Here is an 18,576-nt window from a genome sequence, read left to right as displayed (position 1 = left end):
ACAAGGCCCTCAGACACCTTATTTCATGCCTGCCAAGTCTCTCTGCCCCCCCATTTCTTTTTTAAAAAGTTAAACAGGCATTTTGTGGTTCTCACACCAAATTTAGATTTCCAAACATGCCTCCAAGCCCCAAAATTGTTCAGAAATTAAGACCTAGTTTTAAAAAGTCCTTTAAAGTCTTTGAAAACTGTTTTAAGGGGGAACAACTGGACATTATTATATAAAATTGAACAATACAGCAAGCTCTTCTGCTGTCACTGCACATTTTATTCAGGTGCAGAACTGAAATGGATCCAATTACATTCATAGAAAGAGCATTTTAATGAATTGCAAAATGCTGCATTTTTTTTTAGTTTGCATAAAGCACTTGAACTGCATTTTCCCTCTTCTGAGTCCTTTAGTGTTTACTGCAGGTGGAAGAGTTGTGGTGCAGTAAACAAAAGTATATCACAACTGTAGGCTTATAAATAATTTAGAATACTGAGCAGAATTAATTAGAAATAAAGTCATTGTGCGCCATAAATCAATAAAAGCAGGGAATTTGGGGGAAGCAAGGAGGTTGCAGTAATGTTGTTTTTTTAAGCATTATAGAGGAATGAGCTTGTTCCTCAATAAACTGATACCCTTTTTCTTATTAATATTTCTGAAATAGGAGTGATGCATGAAACAGTCAGAAATAATGGCAAACCTGTAGCTACTCAAGTTAGTAAAACTTTCTGCCATTGCACTAAGAATAAACCTATCCATTCTTAAGGAAATCAGCCCTGAGTGCTCACTGGAAGAACAGATCGTGAAGCTGAGACTCCAATACTTTGGCCACCTCATGAGAAGAGAAGGCTCCCTGGAAAAGACCCTGATGTTGGGAAAGATGGAGGGCACAAGGAGAAGGGGACGACAGAGGATGAGATGGTTGGATAGTGTTCTCAAAGCTACCAGCATGAGTTTGACCAAACTGCGGGAGGCAGTGGAAGACAGATGTGCCTGGCGTGCTCTGGTCCATGGGGTCACGAAGAGTCGGACACGACTAAACGACTAAACAACAACAACTGATTGAGGAGGCACACACAAACAGCTATGTTTTAACAAAATAGGAAGTTGCCTTACACCAAGTTGGACAATTGGTCAAACAAGCACAGTATTGTCTACCTTGCCTGACAGGCATCTCCAGGGTTGTAGACAGGGGCCTTTCCCAGACCTACATGGTGATGCTAGAGACTGAACCTGAAGTTTATGAATGCAAAGCAGATGCTCTATGACACAAATGAACATGAGCGGTTGTCTCCTCACAGCAGCAGTGACAGACACATCTTTTCCCAGCCCAACCCTATCCAAGTTTAACTCAAACTTCCCACTGAATTCAATTCACACATAATGTTGCAGCCTAAATCTCAGACGGCCCAAAATGAGAGATGCCTCAAGAATCATTGTGGGTGGTGAAACAGTTATAGCTGTTAATGATATTAGATTTTTTTGTATCATTATTTTAGATGTTATGATTAATTATTATTGTTATTATTTTCTTATTTGTATCCTGCCCATCTTGCTGGGCGGCTCCCAAAAGAACACTAAAAACAGAATAAAACTTCAAACATTAAAAACTTCCCTAAACAGGGAAAGTTATGTGGAAATTGTTTTGATTTGATTTTTTTTATTGTTTATGACTACTTTAGTTATTTTTGTAATAATACATTGTAAGCTGCCTTGAGCATGTTTTGAACTGCGTTAAGGTGGCATACAAATAAAAATCTGTATGTATGCATTTACACGATACAAAAACAAATAGGCTTTAAATGACAGACACTGCTCTACATATCTGTAATCTTGAAAATGTTTTCCTTCTGCAGCCAAGCAGTCTTGAGACTCCAGACTCAGAACAGGAATATTCTACGTCATCCACATTATAAGAGTTCAGCAGGCCTTCAAACACGTTTCCTCATTCTATCCATTTAATCAGCTGAACAGCAAATTTCCACCTGTGTTTATGCTGGCCCATCCCTCTCCTCCTAATCCTTTTTCCTTTGGCAGAACTGTTCAAAATACCAGGAAATCAACGTAAGGAGAGGCTTGCTGGATCAGTCCAAAGCCCTATCTAGTCCAACATTCTGTTTCCCACAGTATCCTACCAGGACATGAAAGTGATAGCCCTATTTCCCTGTTGTTCCCTAACAATGTGTATTCATGAGGCACAGGCAGCCTCCCTGAATCTATGTAATCCTGCTTTAAAGTTAAGCTGGTGGCCATGGTGCTGTGTGAAGAACTTCCTTTCCTTATTTCTGAATCTCCCACAATTTGCTGAACCTAGCAGTTCGAAAGCACGTCAAAGTGCAAGTAGATAAATAGGTACTGCTCCGGCGGTAAACGGCGTTTCCGTGCGCTGCTCTGGTTCGCCAGAAGCGGCTTAGTCCTGCTGGCCACATGACCCGGAAGCTGTACGCCGGCTCCCTCGGCCAATAAAGCGAGATGAGCGCCGCAACCCCAGAGTCATCTGCAACTGGACCTAACGGTCAGGGGTCCCTTTACCTTTACTATAAACCTGAGTTCATAGTACTGTGAAAGAAGAAAAACTCTATCTCCTTTTTCCACATCATACCTGACTTCGTAAATGTTTGTCATGTCTCCCCCCACCCCGCTTACTCTACTATTTCCAAGCTTAAAAGCTCCAAATACTGTAACATTTCCTCATAAGGGAGTTGCTAGAGCCCCCTGGTAATTTGCTTTTCAAACTGAACAGTCTACAGTATCATTTTGAGAGGTAGCAACCAGAGGTCTGGACAGCGTTGTGAGTGTAGTTGCAATAATGATTTGAATAAAGGCCAATGGTGCAGCTAGGTAATTTTAGACACTGTTTTAATTTCTCCACCACCTGCTTTGGACAGCCATGTGTATTACTTTAGGGGGGAAAAAACATTCCCCCACTTTCTACCACACTCCATTCCATGCTTTGCAACTGCTTTTAAATTCTTAAAGTTGGAGCAAAAAAAATCAAAAGTTTGCTAATCCTGATTTTTAAAAAAACCATACCGTGAGCATGTGCAGATTTTAAACTCACATAATTTACAGCATAAACAAAACTACAGGAGTAAAATAGGATTTGCTACTACTGTCCAGATGCTAAGCACATTTACTTGAGAGAAGTAGTCTTTTATTGTAGAAAAGGATAATATCTTGTGTTGAGTCTGAGGTTGTGCTATATGATTGGGGGGGGACACACCTGCCTGTGAATTTATAGCTGTAAAATGGGATTCCTGCAGAAAAGGTGCTATAAAACAGTCAGATTTGCTTCTTTGTTAGGTAAATAGCCTGTGAGGTAAATAGGTCTGTTAAGTATCTGGTTTGTTATGTAAGCTTGGGGCAAAAGATGTTTCCATGGAAACCAAGTAGCTGAAAATCTTTCTGTAAAGGGACATGTTATCCTTCCTCTTCCCTTTGCTGGCTGGAGGTGATGTAATCAAGGCTGTGTATAAGAAAAGGACTAAAAGAAACAGGCAAACTTGGTACTACAAAGAATGAAAGAAAAACAGAGACCTGACTTGCTATTTGTGCTGAATCCAAAGTTACTGTTTTAGTTCCCTTCTTCCTAAACCCAACAGGGGAGCAGGATGCATTGGAGTGTTAATGCGTACTGTGAGCTTACCATCTTATGCCTGGTGCTGAAGTGACTTCAAAGCAATCTATTACAATCTACTGCAGCCTAACAGGATGGTCCCTCTGGAATTTGTCTCTCACACACACTCTTGTAAATCTGTCTGTTTGGCTACCCAGAGCTGAAATACATGACCTTTCACCCAGCCTTTCAAACACATACATTTGGAGAGGAGGATCCCTAAAGAAAGAGAGAGAGAGAGAGAGAGAGAGAGAGAGAGAGAAGACATGAAATACAGGACAAAACAGTATAAACACAGGACATAGCATTTTACATTGAAATACGGGACAATACAGGACAGGTGGCAACACTAAGTGCTTTGAGCCCAACTTTGCTGAAGAGGGGCAAGGATAAACACTTTTGGGGTACCCCTCCATTGAAGACTCCAAGTATAAATACGCTTAAAATAAACTGTATTTCTCAAAGTCACTAGTCTCTATTGTGCCTCAATTGTCCCAACAAGAACACAATCCCGGGCAAGCACCTGGAACCCCCTGGAATCTTGTTACTGCTCAGCAGAGACTGGGATGGCACCTTTGTAAGAATATTTTCTCTTTTAAACACATGCCTTTCTCTCTCTTTTTGGTGGCAACAGGCTTGAATTCAGACATTAAGGCACGACTGCCCTGGAAAAGTGTCGCACTAACACTAGATAGCACCTAACACCATGGACAACTTCAGCATAATTCTAACAATTTCAATGTATTTTGGCACATATCTGTACACGTAGAATTACAACCAATTTCCATTTTATTTCGCAATCCCACTTGTCTGCCAAACTGTTATTAAATACTGCTTCTGATAAAGGATAGAGCCCACACCATTGCAACAGTGCACCCTTCCAAGCCCATCTTTTCTCCACTTGGGTCACCTGTCTCCCAACTGCATATGGTCATGCTTCACCATGCTCATTTGTGCAGAAGGAAGGGCAGCCAGGTGAAATAGATCTTCACCTAGTCTTCCTCATATTGCAGATATAACCTATTCCATAGGGCTGTGCTTTTCAAAACATCTTGCACTAGAGCTGTCCTTGAAAGCTTACCGTCCGTTAAGCAAATGCTATGTCTGAGAGTCTCCACGTGCTCTTCTTGCTGCATGTGGTAAGGACATAAAAAGAGCCCTGTTGCATCTGAACAAAAGGCCGTATAGTCCAGCACCCTACTTGTAACAGCAGCCACTAGATCAGCCAGATAAATGGATCTAACTGAACATACCTGCCTTAATTTTTTTTGTATTTCATTTTTGGAATGCCATTTGTATTCCATCTTTCTCTCCAGAGAGCTCATGAGGCTGGTCTGTGTGGGGATTTGGATGCAGGTCTTCCCAGTTCTAGGATTCTTTGGAGGAATCCATGAACTTCAAATGTATGGTGTGGATGTGACCCTAAACCGAAAACCCAATGTACCTTACCACACTGACTCTCTACTGTCACCATCCTTTCCCCCTGGCATAGCAATCTACAACATGAAGACATAAGCAGGAACTTGTAATGTTCTGCAGCATAAGGAAACCAAATTAAAGAAACAAGTTTTATGACTGCACACTGGCACCATGAATATTGCTTTTTAGAATGCATGTATTTGCCTGCCTCTGTGCCTTCCAACTAGTTGAACCATTTAACTAACTCAGAAGTGCCAAATCAAAATGGATTTAAATGAGCCATGTGCCTAGCAATGCCAACACACTTCTCTAAAAACCTCCTCCGTGGCAACACTGTCACATTGATGCCATGTGTCCTTTTTGCTTGACAATACGTGCTGACACAATTGCAGCATGAATGAATCACAGGAGAAAAGTATTCTCCTGCCTTGACTTTATCACTATGCACCCCAACTGTGTGTATTCTGCATATGGAGATTGTGGTGGGCGTACAATAGGGTGATTCACAGATTTGTATAAAAGGCAATTGTTGGGCTCTATTGAAGAGTATGGCATGATCTCATGCCTCAGTGGTACTGGCACAGTAGACGGTGATTTCATCTAGCATGGCCTTCTCATAGCCAGAGCTTAGTAAATCACTTTTATGTTTAATACCGATACATGCCACCCCAATCTCCACGAGCAGTGTGAGATTCCAGGGTTCCCATACACTAACTCAGGGTGTGTGTTTCCTTTTGGGAATAAGGCACAGCAAAGACTGTGGTGTCTTTATGATATATGGTTTTATTTACACATGTATACAACCTGCACCAAGAGGGTGGGGGGGAATGGACTGCAGAGCATTCACATCCTGTGTGGGTCTGCCTTCCCTCATAAGGGAAGCACTGGATTCCAAGGAAAGCAAAAAGCCACCCTCTGTGTCTCTTTGTTCAACTTGCCACCCCCAGCTCACTTGGAGTTCTGCCACCCTTCTCCTTTTCATTGCTAACCAGCTCCAAGGATTCCGCCCCCCCAAAAACCTATGTCATTCAAAGTTGAAACACTAAACCTGGCCTTTGTCTCTGCCCACTAGCACCCAGCAAAGAAGGGCTCCCACTCCTCTTTGTCAGGTAGTCTTGCCCTCTTGACGGTTTCCTTGATGGGTTATCACTAGCTTTTGTTCCCTGCTTATGGCCCATCCAGGTAGCTCTGCCCAGCTGGCTTGGCTCCTTAGCATTACCAAATCCAGAAAGTTTCTGTGTTTGGCAAAGTTTAACCAAACTTTGATTATTTCTAACTTTTACTAAATTGTAACAAATTCAGGGGGCTCCCCCCCACCAGGCACAAGCTCATAACAATACAATATCAATCTTCAGAATGAAAACCACAGCACAACCTTCTGATGAGTTGCATTTAGCTTACAGTCTCCTGTATTAGCTTTCTAAGGTGGTACAGATATGGAATCATAGTTTTATCCTCTGGAAGTAAGTATGGAATATACATGATGCCAACAGGAGCAATTGCTCCAGGTCTATTTCCTTGTGGTTGGAATCCTAAGCTTTTCAGTCCCATAGTCTATACAGCTTTGAGAAAAGAAAGTGTTAAATCTTACTCACTGAATCCTCCTCACTTACTCCTGCCAACAGTGATCAAGGATGGAGAGCAGCTTCAACAATGGCTGCCTCTCACTTTCATTCCTTCTTTAAACCACTACTGTAAACTACTGAGGTACACTCCACTTTTCTTATGGTAGAACAGGAAAACCTGTGGGGAACTTGTGGAAAAACTGCATCTGGAAAACTAGCAAGTCTTATGAGCTACTGCCCATCATTTTGGAAAAAGGGAGCTATGTTGTTGCTCCTGGCTCTCCAATCATCTTAATCAGGTGGTGCCTAACACAAATGGTCACAGGTTAACCAACGCAACACGATGGTTTCCATGGGCTGTATTATTCTGAGATACACCTTGGGCATTCACTTCAGATAGCAGAGTTTTACTTCCCCACCCCCTTTCCCAAGGCTGCCTTATACATACTGTATATCGAAAGAAGAATTCACCAAATTAACATCACAGGAACCTTTTGACCATCTTTTTAGAAAGTCAGTAAAATATTAATCACTGGGCATTAATTTCAGGTGCAGTTAAGGAAAAATTGAATCAAGACACAAGCTGTACTGTTACAGTAGTTAATCAGCAGAAAATTACATTGGAAAAATCCACACGGGGCCTTGTGACTCTCCCTTATGCAGCACAATAGCTATGAGTAAATAAATCTGTGAGAGGAGGGGGAACTACGACAGCACTTTTTACTCAACATCTGAACTGCAGATGGTCAGAGAATGTCAATGGGAACAGATCTGTGGATTCAGGGCAATAGTTATCAAAATGGTAGGGAATAGAAATGCATTTGCACACACAAGCTGAAGAAATATGGCACACAATTCTTTAACAATGATGATATGATTTAAAACCTACTTTAAGAACATCTGTTTAATTTGTGGTTCTTTATAGTCCAATCTACTGTCAGGGCTAACTTTGAGTATCTGCTAAGACCCCTTGAAAGTGCCCTCTAGCGCCACACTTTCAGGAGATAGAGCAGATAGTCACACCAGCTGTGACGTAAAATAATGACTGGTAAAATTTCCCAGGAGTTCCAGGTTTGAGGTGGTCCAGGCAGATCCTGAAAATTTCTAAACAGCTTCTCCAACTACTTCAAATACTAAAGGGCACAATTCAAAACACCAGGAAGTACATGTTGGGCCAAACCAAGGCCCACATAATTCAGTATTGCTATCCCAAGACTAGCCAGTCAGACATCTTTGGACAATCAGGGCATGAAGGTGATTGGCCATCCACATAATTTCGTATTCAGAGGAACACTGCTTTGTACATGGAAGTTTCTACTTGTGTCTGCCAAGCATCCCACACTGACGGAGCAATACGAGGCATACTGAAAGGAAGAAGTAAAAATACGCAGAGGGAATAAGGGTTGCAGAAGCTGTGTCAGCTTTGGACAGGCAAATTCATGTATACAAGCACTTTCCTGGAATAGGAGATAAACCCGTGAGCAGCATGTGTGTTGGTGGGGAAGGAGGATTTTCTAAGGAGTTCAGAGAGCAGTTCAGTTACAGTCCGAACTTATTGCAGTGTCTGATAGTAGGATATTTCCTGATGCATCATGGAGTATTAGTATGCTGGACAACTTAGCAGCAGGCACTGAGCCATAGCTCGGCATGTTATAACTGACACCGTAAGAACTGAACAGGGCATTCTTGACACATTTCCCATAACACTACTTTGATTGTAGCTCTTTTCACAACAATTCAGACAATAAAACTAGTAGAAGTGTGAATTAGGCTCACAATCTTATTTACCATACAATTCACTTTAGCATGCTCAATGGTAAGGAACCTCTGTGTTTACATGTGCAAGCATGAGAGAATACAAACTCTGGCTTTGAGAGAATTATCCTATGTTATGTTAGAATACCCTTACCTCCAAGGAATGCTCATCTGAACAAGCTTATTTTGGTGAGGCTAGGTAATGAACTCCAGCGGGACCAATTATGTAGCCTAAAAAAACAGGAAGTGAAGCATATTTCCTCTTGCTTCGTAGTGGTGAGACTGAGCACCGTAATGGTTTCAATAAATGGATCAAATGTATTTTGTTCCCATTTGCCCTTGAATAATGACCATTTAAATGGAAAGGACATTTAAACCTAGTTCATGAACAGTCATCTAACCAATTCTTCACCAGCAGACCAACTTGTGTTATGCTTTTTAACTGAAAAGAACTGAGTTATTCAGAAAGTGAGCTGAATAAAATGCTGAGTTGTTTGGGGCTTGTGGTTACAAAACTAGAATCAGAGGAATAAATTTTCCATGCGTTATTGGAAAGGTTTCGCTATAGCAGCACTATTACTCTTAATAGAGTCACATGGTTAAATCCCTGTGCATTATGCTAGAAGCCTACTGCATCACATTACTTTAATACACATTCTTTGGTGATTTAATTTACTTCTGCCACCAGGAGGGGGCATTTTCATTGGATTTATTACATTCAAAAATATCTTCTCCTCACTCCTCTAAGGCAATAGATTAAATTCGATTAAGGAGTAGTACACTGTTTACATACATGGTTTTCATATAAAGAGCCATGGCTCTCCCTTTTCCTCTTTGGCTTAAGTTCTTACCAAATGCACTTTTAGAAATAAACCTGTCTGAGAAGCAGTATTTTTATCTATCTGTCTATCATCCATCCATCCATCCCTCTATGATTAAACATGTAGATTATATTTTTTCATTGCTGGCTATCATGCAGTTAAGAGCCCTAGTGCAACTGTCATCTCATCGTTACTCTGCAACCCTTTATGACTTAATCTGAACAAAAAAGTTGTGGTATTTATTTACAGTATTTTCAAAGGAACTATGTCAACATACAGAATTTAAAGTGCTCAGTAAAAAAAACAACCACCCATGAAACAATTTACTGTTCCACAATCAATAAAAATTAGCTGCATAAATATAACAAGAACAATTTACTCAGTTTTACTCCTAAAGACACAACCAAATTTATACTAGTTATCACCACCAAAACTTTTTATGCCCCAAATCTTTCAATTATATTTAATGATTAACAAGGAGCAATTTTAAGTCTCACTTTATGCCAAAGCAGCTTGTTTGGACTTAATGCTAGGCCGTCTTCCCAGATCCACCACCCTGAACAAGGTAGATGAAAAAGCAAGTTGCTGCTCGAAGCATGACTCTCCATCGACTTTTTTCCAATGTTGCTGCTTTCAGAACTATCTCCTCACAAAGAAGCAGAAGTCAGCTCTACCTCCAAAGGCAGTCATGAACATTTACCCTCCATTTGTACACAACACAAGAACACAAAAGAACCGAAGTTAATATGTATTACTGCCTCTGAAAAGGTATGAATTTATTTGGGATTAGGTATGACCAAGTGTTGCAAAACCCCTTCTGTTTCTTAAAAGTATTAATGAATATTAATTCTCACTACACAATACTTCTGTAAATGGAGCTGATGCATTATCATAAGCCATAGCATAGATAGGGCTTCTCAGATTGCCACTGTAATTCACCATAACTGTAGAAGGAAACTGCTCTATGCACAGATTAATTCCTTTCCTCTTAAACTGTAACAACACAAGGAAACAAAGAAAAAGGAATTTCAGAATACCTATGCAGACCAACGCACGCTTTCAGTGGGAAAACATATTGTACTGCAAATCAAATATAAGAGCATGAAGCCCAACATTGCAAATGATGGCAGAGTTTCTTGAAGTAAAAAATGAAAGTGTATGTGTGTGTGTGTGTGTGTGTGTGGAGTAGCTACAGTGGGATCTCAGGTTAAGTACTTAATTCGTTCTGGAGGATCGTTCTTAACCTGAAACTTTTCTTAACCTGAAGCACCACTTTAGCTAATGGGGCCTCCCGCTGCCGCCCCACTGCCAGAGCACAATTTCTGTTCTCATCCTGAAGCAAAGTTCTTAACCCGAGGTACTATTTCTGGGTTAACGGAGTCTGTAACCTGAAGCGTATGTAACCTGAAGTGTATGTAACCCGAGGTACCACTGTATTTGACAAACCACAGATTAACTGGCAGAAAAGAAACACCCAGAGTACTACAGACCATATAATACTGTAGTAATGTTTATTGACAGAACCACGCATTAGTAAAGAAGGAGCAGCACATTTCCTCAAAATGCCTATATTTAATTATGTGGCAGACAATTACGCCTTAAGATGAAAACTGTTGTGTGTGAAGAAAATGGAGGGGACCCAAAATATATCTTGCTTTCAAGCTGGGGACTTGCTTTCTACCTCTTCCAATTCTTAATAAATAGAGGCACTCACAAATTGAAAACCAGTTTTTCCCTTTAACCTCTAGCCGTGCCTTATAAACTGGACAGAAGAGAGTCATTTGAGATATAAGAAGACACTGAATTCAATTTCAGCTGCACAATATCGGTTTCCTTTGACATGGGTTCAAGTACCATTAACTGGAATTGCAATTTAGCCCCTCCATTCTACAGCTTCTTGAACGAAATTCTAGTCATGGCTTTCAGAGATTATGACTAGAAGGCAGATTGGCCAGAAAGGAAGGAGTCAATCCTGATGGTACAAGGCAGCTCATCACACAGCAATGGTTAACTATTTGGATACTTCAAAGAGCGGCAGCAAAATGGTTTTCCATGCTATGTGTTGCTACTGATATTACTTCTGGAAAATAATGTTTATTGAGGTCTTTTTATGCCTTCTTTCTGTCTTGTAATAGGACAACCCCACCCCAAACAAATAGAAAGGAGAAACAAGGGGTGAATCTACCAAAATTAATAAAAGTGTGTTAGTTTGTTGACATATGAACATTAACTTATTTTACACAACAAAGGAAATTATAATAGTGCAACGTATCTTCTGTCATGTAAACCCAATCATCATCATCATTTTATTATTTCTATGCTGCCCAACTGACTGGGTTGCTCCAGCAACTCTTGAGCGGCTCCTAACAAAATATTAAAAACACAATAAAACATCAAACATTAAAAACTTCTCTATGCAGGGCTGTCTTCAGAAATTTTATACAAGTCAAATAGTTGTTTATTTCTTTGACTTCTGATGGGAGGGCGTTCCACTGGGCAGGTTTCAATAATATGCATATCTACTCAGAAGTAAATTCCCTTAAATTCAGAAAGACTCACTTCCAAGTTAGAGCATATAAGATTGCAGCACAACTGTATGGAAAATATGGCATCTCTGAAGATGCGGACCTACTGGTGACAGTGAAAAAGGCAACTCTCAGTAGATTTTCACCACATTGTCCTTGGCCCCATCTGGTTCTGCCACAGTTGGATTTAAAAAACAACAACCCACAGGCACTCTTGACCATCCTGTTAACTCACAGAATGGACCCAAGTAGCCAGACTCATTTCACAATTAAATTTTGTCCTTCCAAGGAAGGGAGCTTGTTATACCAAATGTTGAGACTCTCCTTTCTTGAGACCTACCTGGAGACCTTTACCCACTTTGGATTATCTGACTTTCTTTATCTGTGCTGTGCTTTCTCTAATTTAGAGGTGGGCAGCCTCTGGCTCTCCGGATGATTATGGCACTACAGCTACCATCATCCCTGACCACTGAGCATGCTGGCTGGAGCTAATGGGAGTTGGGCTTCAACCAGCAGTGTGCTATCAGTGGACTAGGGAGTGAGTTAAAGTGCCTTTCCTACAAAGAAATAACAAAGCAGCTAGAAATGTTTAGCTTATGGGAGAAAGAAGATGAATATAAAACACTCAGGACAAATGGGGCAGGGCCAACAGCTTCCCAAGGCATCAGGTTGGCTGCTGATGGAAACAGAATAATGAATCTTTGAGAAAATAATCATTGCCTGGCTAGATCAGATCAAAATGCACATGGTTCCTTCCCAAGGAAAAGTGGTCAATCATTAAATAAGAACAAGAGATTTTCCGACTTTTCCCTCAGCCCACCTGTTCCACCAAATGAATTGTTAAGGGCTTTGCGCCTTTTTGTGTATTGCACGGTAAAGCCTCCATTCCTTAAAAGCTTTAACTAACTACTAATACATGGGACACGGGTGGCGCTGTGGGTTAAACCACAGAGCCTAGGGCTTGCCGAACAGAAGTTCGGCAGTTCAAATCCCCACGACGGGGTGAGCTCCCATTGCTCGGTCCCTGCTCCTGCCAACCTAGTATTTCAAAAGCACGTCAAAGTGCAAGTAGATAAACAAGTACCGCTCCAGTGGGATGGTAAATGGTATTTCCATGCACTGTTCTGGTTTGCCAGAAGTGGCTTAGTCATGCTGGCCACATGACCTGGAAGCTGTACACTGGCTCCCTCGGCCAATAAAGCGAGATGAGCACTCTACCCCAGAGTTGGCCACGACTGGACCTAATGGTCAGCGGTCTCTTTACCTTTACCTAATACATGGGAATAGCCAGGGGGTGCAGCCGCACCACCCAAATCAAGTAAATAAATAAAAATACTTAACTGACCATTGTGTTGCAGATAACTTGGTTCTGCCCCCGCAACATAATGCCTGCCCTCCCCCTAAAATAAATCCTCGCCACACCCATGCTACTAAAGTAGTGTTAAGGATAAGAATTCTAAAGATTACTAAAAAAAAAACTGCCCAAAGTTATCGGAGGGGGGGGGAGATACAACATATTCTAAGTAATCCAAAGGACCTAGATTTCTGAGAACTGCCTTATGTAAGGATGAATCTCTTCTGCTCATTGTCAGGGAATTGACAAGGCTACAGCCATAAGTATGCCTTACTGCAAGTAATCAAAAACAACATTTTAAGATTTCTTATTTAATCAGGTTTGATTTGAAATTTCCTGTTTGTCTAACTGGCCAGAGTCAATTCCCTGCATCTTCATTCACAGGCAGCTTGCAATTGGCTTTTGTGCAAACAGAACTTGAATGCGATACTGATGCTATAAATATGCTCTTTCTCCCTCCTAGTTGGCAAGCTTTCTTAATTCATCTGGTGCAATGAAGTGAATAGGCTGTTTAAAGCTCCTGGGAAGAATTGTGATTTCTCTCTAAACACTGCAGGCAGGAACCCAGCAGCATCCAGCAAACCAGAGGCTGTTCTTAGAGAACCTCTAAGCCAGTTTACACAATGCTTTATTTTTCCTGTTTCTTAAGAGAGGCGTTTTGAGGTGATTCTGTCCAGCCAAGGGAAAGTAGCTATCCTTGACTGACAAGTTAACCTAATTAACCTGTTAATGAACTCTGCTCTGTAGATGCTATTCCTGATATCCCCAGAGAGTAGAAAGTGGGGGAAGTTCTTAACAGGCAGATGGAAAATATCTAAGAGAGATGTTTATTATGGTCTGTGTTGGATGCTCCTAAAAGAAAACAAATAACATGACTTTGAAAAGTAAAGGGGTTTGGTTTGAATATTCAAATAAGGACCCAGTTCCTGGGAAAAGAAAATGTTTCTTGTGATTAAGCAAGATAGTTAAAGGCACAGAATACTTACCAAAAAGAGAGAGAGAGAGGCAGCAACTCTAAAAGACATTGCCCCATCAATATTGATTTCCTATCTTTATAGGAAACCTTTTAACCACAAGACCTCCCAAGCCAGTTTATAATAAAAACAAACTAAAATAATTCAAGTCAAAAAGGAAATCTAAAAAATCCCAATAGTCTTAACTCAAATATTCTCCTTATGCTGGTAAGCATCACATGACCAAAGCAGGCAGAACAGCTGCAAAAATAACTTGGTTATTTTTCCCCTCTAAAGAAAGGAACTGTGCCTGCTGAACCCCTACTGGGGAAGCATTCCAAAGAACAATAGGGTGGTATCCAATATTTACCATAATACACCCATTGAAATAAGTGAATTTAAGTCTTTTTATTCCAACTGATCTATTAAAATACTGTCATTAAAGAAAAAAAATATTCTAATTTATATAGCACCATCAATGACTATTTCACATTAGAGTAACCTAAGCACAAAATTGTAGGAGCATATAAACTAAGGGTAGTATTCAACAAAGTCATCCCATTAGTGCAAGGACTTCTGCACACTAGCTACAATGGCTATATCCTCTATTGTCAGAGGCAGCATGCCTCTTTATGACAGATGCTGGGATGACAAGTAAGGAAAGTGCTGTTGCACTCAGGTTCTGCTATTGGGCTTTCCATGGGCATCTGGCTGGTTCCTATGAGAACAGGATGATGGACTAGATGAGCTACTAGCCTGATCCAGCAACCTCTTCTTATGTCTGTCTTCAAAATGAGCCTTCCTCTCCCTGCATGCCCCTACATCTACTCTGAGGGTTACTCCTACACTCCAGAGCAGATTGGAGGGGCCCCAAGGGCATGCAGAGACAGGAAGTCTCATCACACAGGCAAAGCTCCTTGTGCTAATGGAATGACTTTGCTGGATACAAACATGTAAAACTCACTCCATGGAGTCTGCAAAAAGAAAATTTAAAATATCCCAGCGGTGATAAGGGGGGGGGGGGAGTAGAACAAGAAGTCTTGTGGTACTTTAACACATAAATGGATTATGGTACAAGCTTTTTCGATGCATGAAGTGTTTTCCAGAAAGGTCAGGACACGAATTGTAGAAAAATATAAACATTATCATCAGTGGGGTTATTCACAAAAAACAGTTGTTGTTAACACAGATATTCTGGCATATCATTTACTTCTGACCTCAGTTTTGACAATTTCCTTTCCTCACTCTGCAACCAGAAACTCAGGATAAAATTTCATGTATTTGATGCAGACCATTGGTCTCCATCTTGTAGGTTGGGACCCAGTACCTGGTAAGATTCTGATCTAAGGTGGGTTGAAACAGCAGCACTGCCACCATACAATTATATGCTAAAAAAGAGAGGATGTTTGGTTAAAGGAGGGTCTCAGATCAGAAAAAGTGAAAGATTTTGATGCAGTTATGAGGCATGTTCAGAATATGAAGCCTCATTCTAATGAAAACTTGTCAACAGGAGTAAGCCCCACTGAACTCATGCCCAGATTCACACTGTAAGTGTTGGAAGGATACTTGCCCAGCTAGAATACAAGGTCAGTAATTATTTCAGATAAGTCAAACCCAATTATGCACACCTGATAAGGCTATTTCAACAAAACCTAAGGACTGAAGAAGCAAAACTTTCATCCTTTATTTATTGCAAATGTCCACTGAAGAGCACAGGACATGAAATATGTTGGGATTTGATATTTTCTATCAAAATCTTGACATCAAGTGAATAATTTTAGGCAGCATATTTATCCTTTTGGCTTGCACCCTGTTAAGTTGGAGGCTACATATATCCCCTAGGAGGACAGATACAGCAGATATCATAGTTCTGTTTACAACATCCTTTGGTTAAGAAACCCATGTTCATGTTAAAACGTGTTGATAACCTTTGGAAGTTAAAAGTATGATTACAGAAAAATTCTATAGCTCAATACTGTTGTTGTTGTTGTTTTTTAGCTTAGTTTCCTTTTATACAACAGTGAAGTGAAAAAGGCAATTTGAAATGCTAGATATACTTTCATGAGACATTCACAGATTATATATTTTTCTAAAGATAATTTTGAAGGCAGATATTTACAGCCCATTTGCTCCAGAGCAACCACATGAAAGTCAATGGGCCTGTGGTGGAAGGAGTGTTCTGGAGGTGTGTGAATGTTGTGGGGATGGGGAGGGGGAAGGAAGTCCTTACCTCCTCGCTCTGCTATCAGCTGCCCTCAGGTCACCTCCGGTGCTGAATCACTCTCTTCAGTCAAGCTGCCTATTCTGTCAAGTGTTAGCAAGAATTGCAGCCCAGGTTCCAGAGGAGCTGACTTTGCAGAAGAGGGGGCAGTGAAATTAGCGAAGCGGCAAAAGCTACTGCGGGCATTTGAGTATCAGTAAAAATTAAGAAACTTAGGGGAAGTGATTGTGAAGAAGAGAAGGGTGAGGGGGGGAAGAGGTGATTAGGAAGAGGAAAGGAACAAAGAAAACAATCAAGGGGTCGCACTTCCTGCCTGTCAGCTCCCTTCGGCTAACATACTTCCTCACTCTTTTTTTCAACTCCCAAGCCAGCTTGTTTTCGATAACCTCTTCAGTCAGAGCGCTGGGCCGCTGCCAAAAGATTCCCCACATGAGCTCCTCTCTCTCTCTCTCTCTCTCTCTCTCTCTCTCTCTCTCTCTCTCCCTCCAACCTGATGCAGCCTTGGCTGAGGATGCAGCGTTCCCACTACGAGGGTGCAAGTGTTGGTGCTTGTGCGTGGAGGGGAGTATTCCCACTCCGAGGCGAGGCCGGTTGCTGCTTTGCTAGCCAGCATTTGCCAACCAGAGGAAGCGTCACTCCAGGCATATGGCTAGAGAGCCGCCGCCTGGAGCGCCGGGTGGCGATGTTTTCAAAACAGCCTCGGCTCTTGGCAGCAGCAGCCTTCTGTCAGCCCATCGCTCTCCATAACATCCCCGCTTCTCTCTCTCTCTCCTCCCGGGGGAAGGAGGGGAGCGGGGCGGGCGGAGAAGAGCGCGCGCCCGCCCGCCCGCCCGCTGAGGCATTAGCAATCGGCTTCTCCCTCATGCCATCGCACCCCTCCCTCCTTTCCTCAGAAATTCAATATTCTCTTATGAAATCCAGGAGCAGCAGCAGGGCAAGTTCAGCGCTACCAGAGGAGGAGAAATTGAGAGAGAGAAACAGGAGCATGGTGGTCGGCAAGCTGCCTGCAGACGTGGTTGATTTGGCGGGCGGGAGAGTAAAAAAACCAAACTCCCGTCGCTGCTGGGATTTGTGGTCGGCCAGCTCGGTGGGGGCTCCGAGCAAGACGGGGACTAAAACAATTTTTTAAGGAAGGGAAAGAACTCGCCCCTCGTATCCCAAACACACTTCGCTTTCTGCACGCGCGCGCAGTAACCTCCCGCCACCCCGCTTACCTGAGGGGCTTCTGCCTGGCTGGGCTGCCCGTCAGTTTCGCAGAGATGCCGCCCAGTTCGGAGCGGGGTGCGAGGTGGGGGAGGAGCGGGGCGCTGCCCTCTCTCCAGCCCACCTGCCCGCCCGCGAAGGTGCAGCTCCACGGGGCTCCTCCCGCGTTCCCGCCAAAACAGGAGCAGCTCTGAGGCGACCCGCCGCTGGCTCGCTCGCTTCCCCCCGAGGGCGCCGCTCCCCCGGGGGCTATCTCCACCCCTCCCAGGCGCACAGGCCCCCGCTGTCGCAGCCCGTCCTGCAGCTATCACCAGCCGTCCCTCCTCCTCCTCCCTGCTCCTCTGGAGCCTGCTTCTCAGCCGTTCCGGGGCGTGTATGTGTTTGTGTGTGGGAGAGAGAAGGGGAAAGAGAGAGGGAGAGAAGCGCTCTGACTGACTCGCCTGCCCGGCGGCCCGGGGAGGAGGACGCCGCGCCGGTAGCGGCTCAATCAGTTAGTCAGCAGGAGGCAGCGGGGCGCTGCGAGGAGCTGCTCGCCAAGACCAGCTCCTCCCCAGAGTCCGCGAAGCCGCGCGACGCCCAGTCAGGGAGCGGCGGCACTTTGCAAACTCCGCGCAGGACCCCGCGCACTGGCGCGCGTAGGGAAGCGGCTGTTGCTGCTTAAGAAGAGCAGCGACGGGAGAAGCGGAGAAAGCGCCTGCGTGAGCGGAAGACCGGGAGGGGGTGGCAAGCAAGAGGGGAGAGAGAGACCGAGCGACCAGGAGGAGTTAACGAGGGAAGCGGCGGAGGTGAAGGAAACTAGCCTCGAGCGAACCACGGGGTTGTCCGCGGAGACTTTTCCTGGGGTTTTGTTGGCGAGGAGGAGCAGGAAGCGAGCCGGCGGCGGTTGCCTTAAGTGGAGAAGCGGAAGCCCCGCGCGCCACAGCCGCGCAATAGCCGGACCCTCTGGGTGTAGGTGCAGCAAGAGCAGCGAGCCCGGCCGGGAGCCGTAGGAGGGCCCGTGGGCAATGGCGGCTCGAAGTACAAGCAGCTGCGTCGGCGCTCCCTAGCCGAGAAGCGGACTTGCGACCGGGCGGGAAAAGGTGTAGCCGGACTGGTGCCTTGGCTTGGCTTGTTCGCGCAGCCGAGCTGAGCGTCCGGGCGCCGCCGCCGCCGCCGC

General features: G+C 43.4%; 1 long non-coding RNA gene across 10 annotated transcripts in view; it reads right to left on the bottom strand.

Annotated features, from left to right (window-relative positions):
- LOC308472198 overlaps window positions 1-18,498 on the bottom strand; it is a 111,219-nt gene extending 92,721 nt beyond the window's left edge. For all 10 annotated transcript variants that reach the window (XR_013983328.1, XR_013983329.1, XR_013983330.1 and 7 more), the window contains exon 1: window positions 16,227-18,498. This is a non-coding gene — a long non-coding RNA (uncharacterized lncRNA). The remainder of the gene's footprint in view (window positions 1-16,226) is intronic.
- Between the last annotated feature and the right edge of the window lie 78 nt (window positions 18,499-18,576).

The sequence above is a fragment of the Podarcis pityusensis genome (genome assembly GCF_964106645.2).
Source record: "Podarcis pityusensis genome assembly, chromosome: 2".
In the NCBI taxonomy this organism is placed as follows: domain Eukaryota; kingdom Metazoa; phylum Chordata; class Lepidosauria; order Squamata; family Lacertidae; genus Podarcis; species Podarcis pityusensis.
Note: the sequence above shows the minus strand (reverse complement) of the source record. Positions and strands in the feature narration are given on the sequence as shown.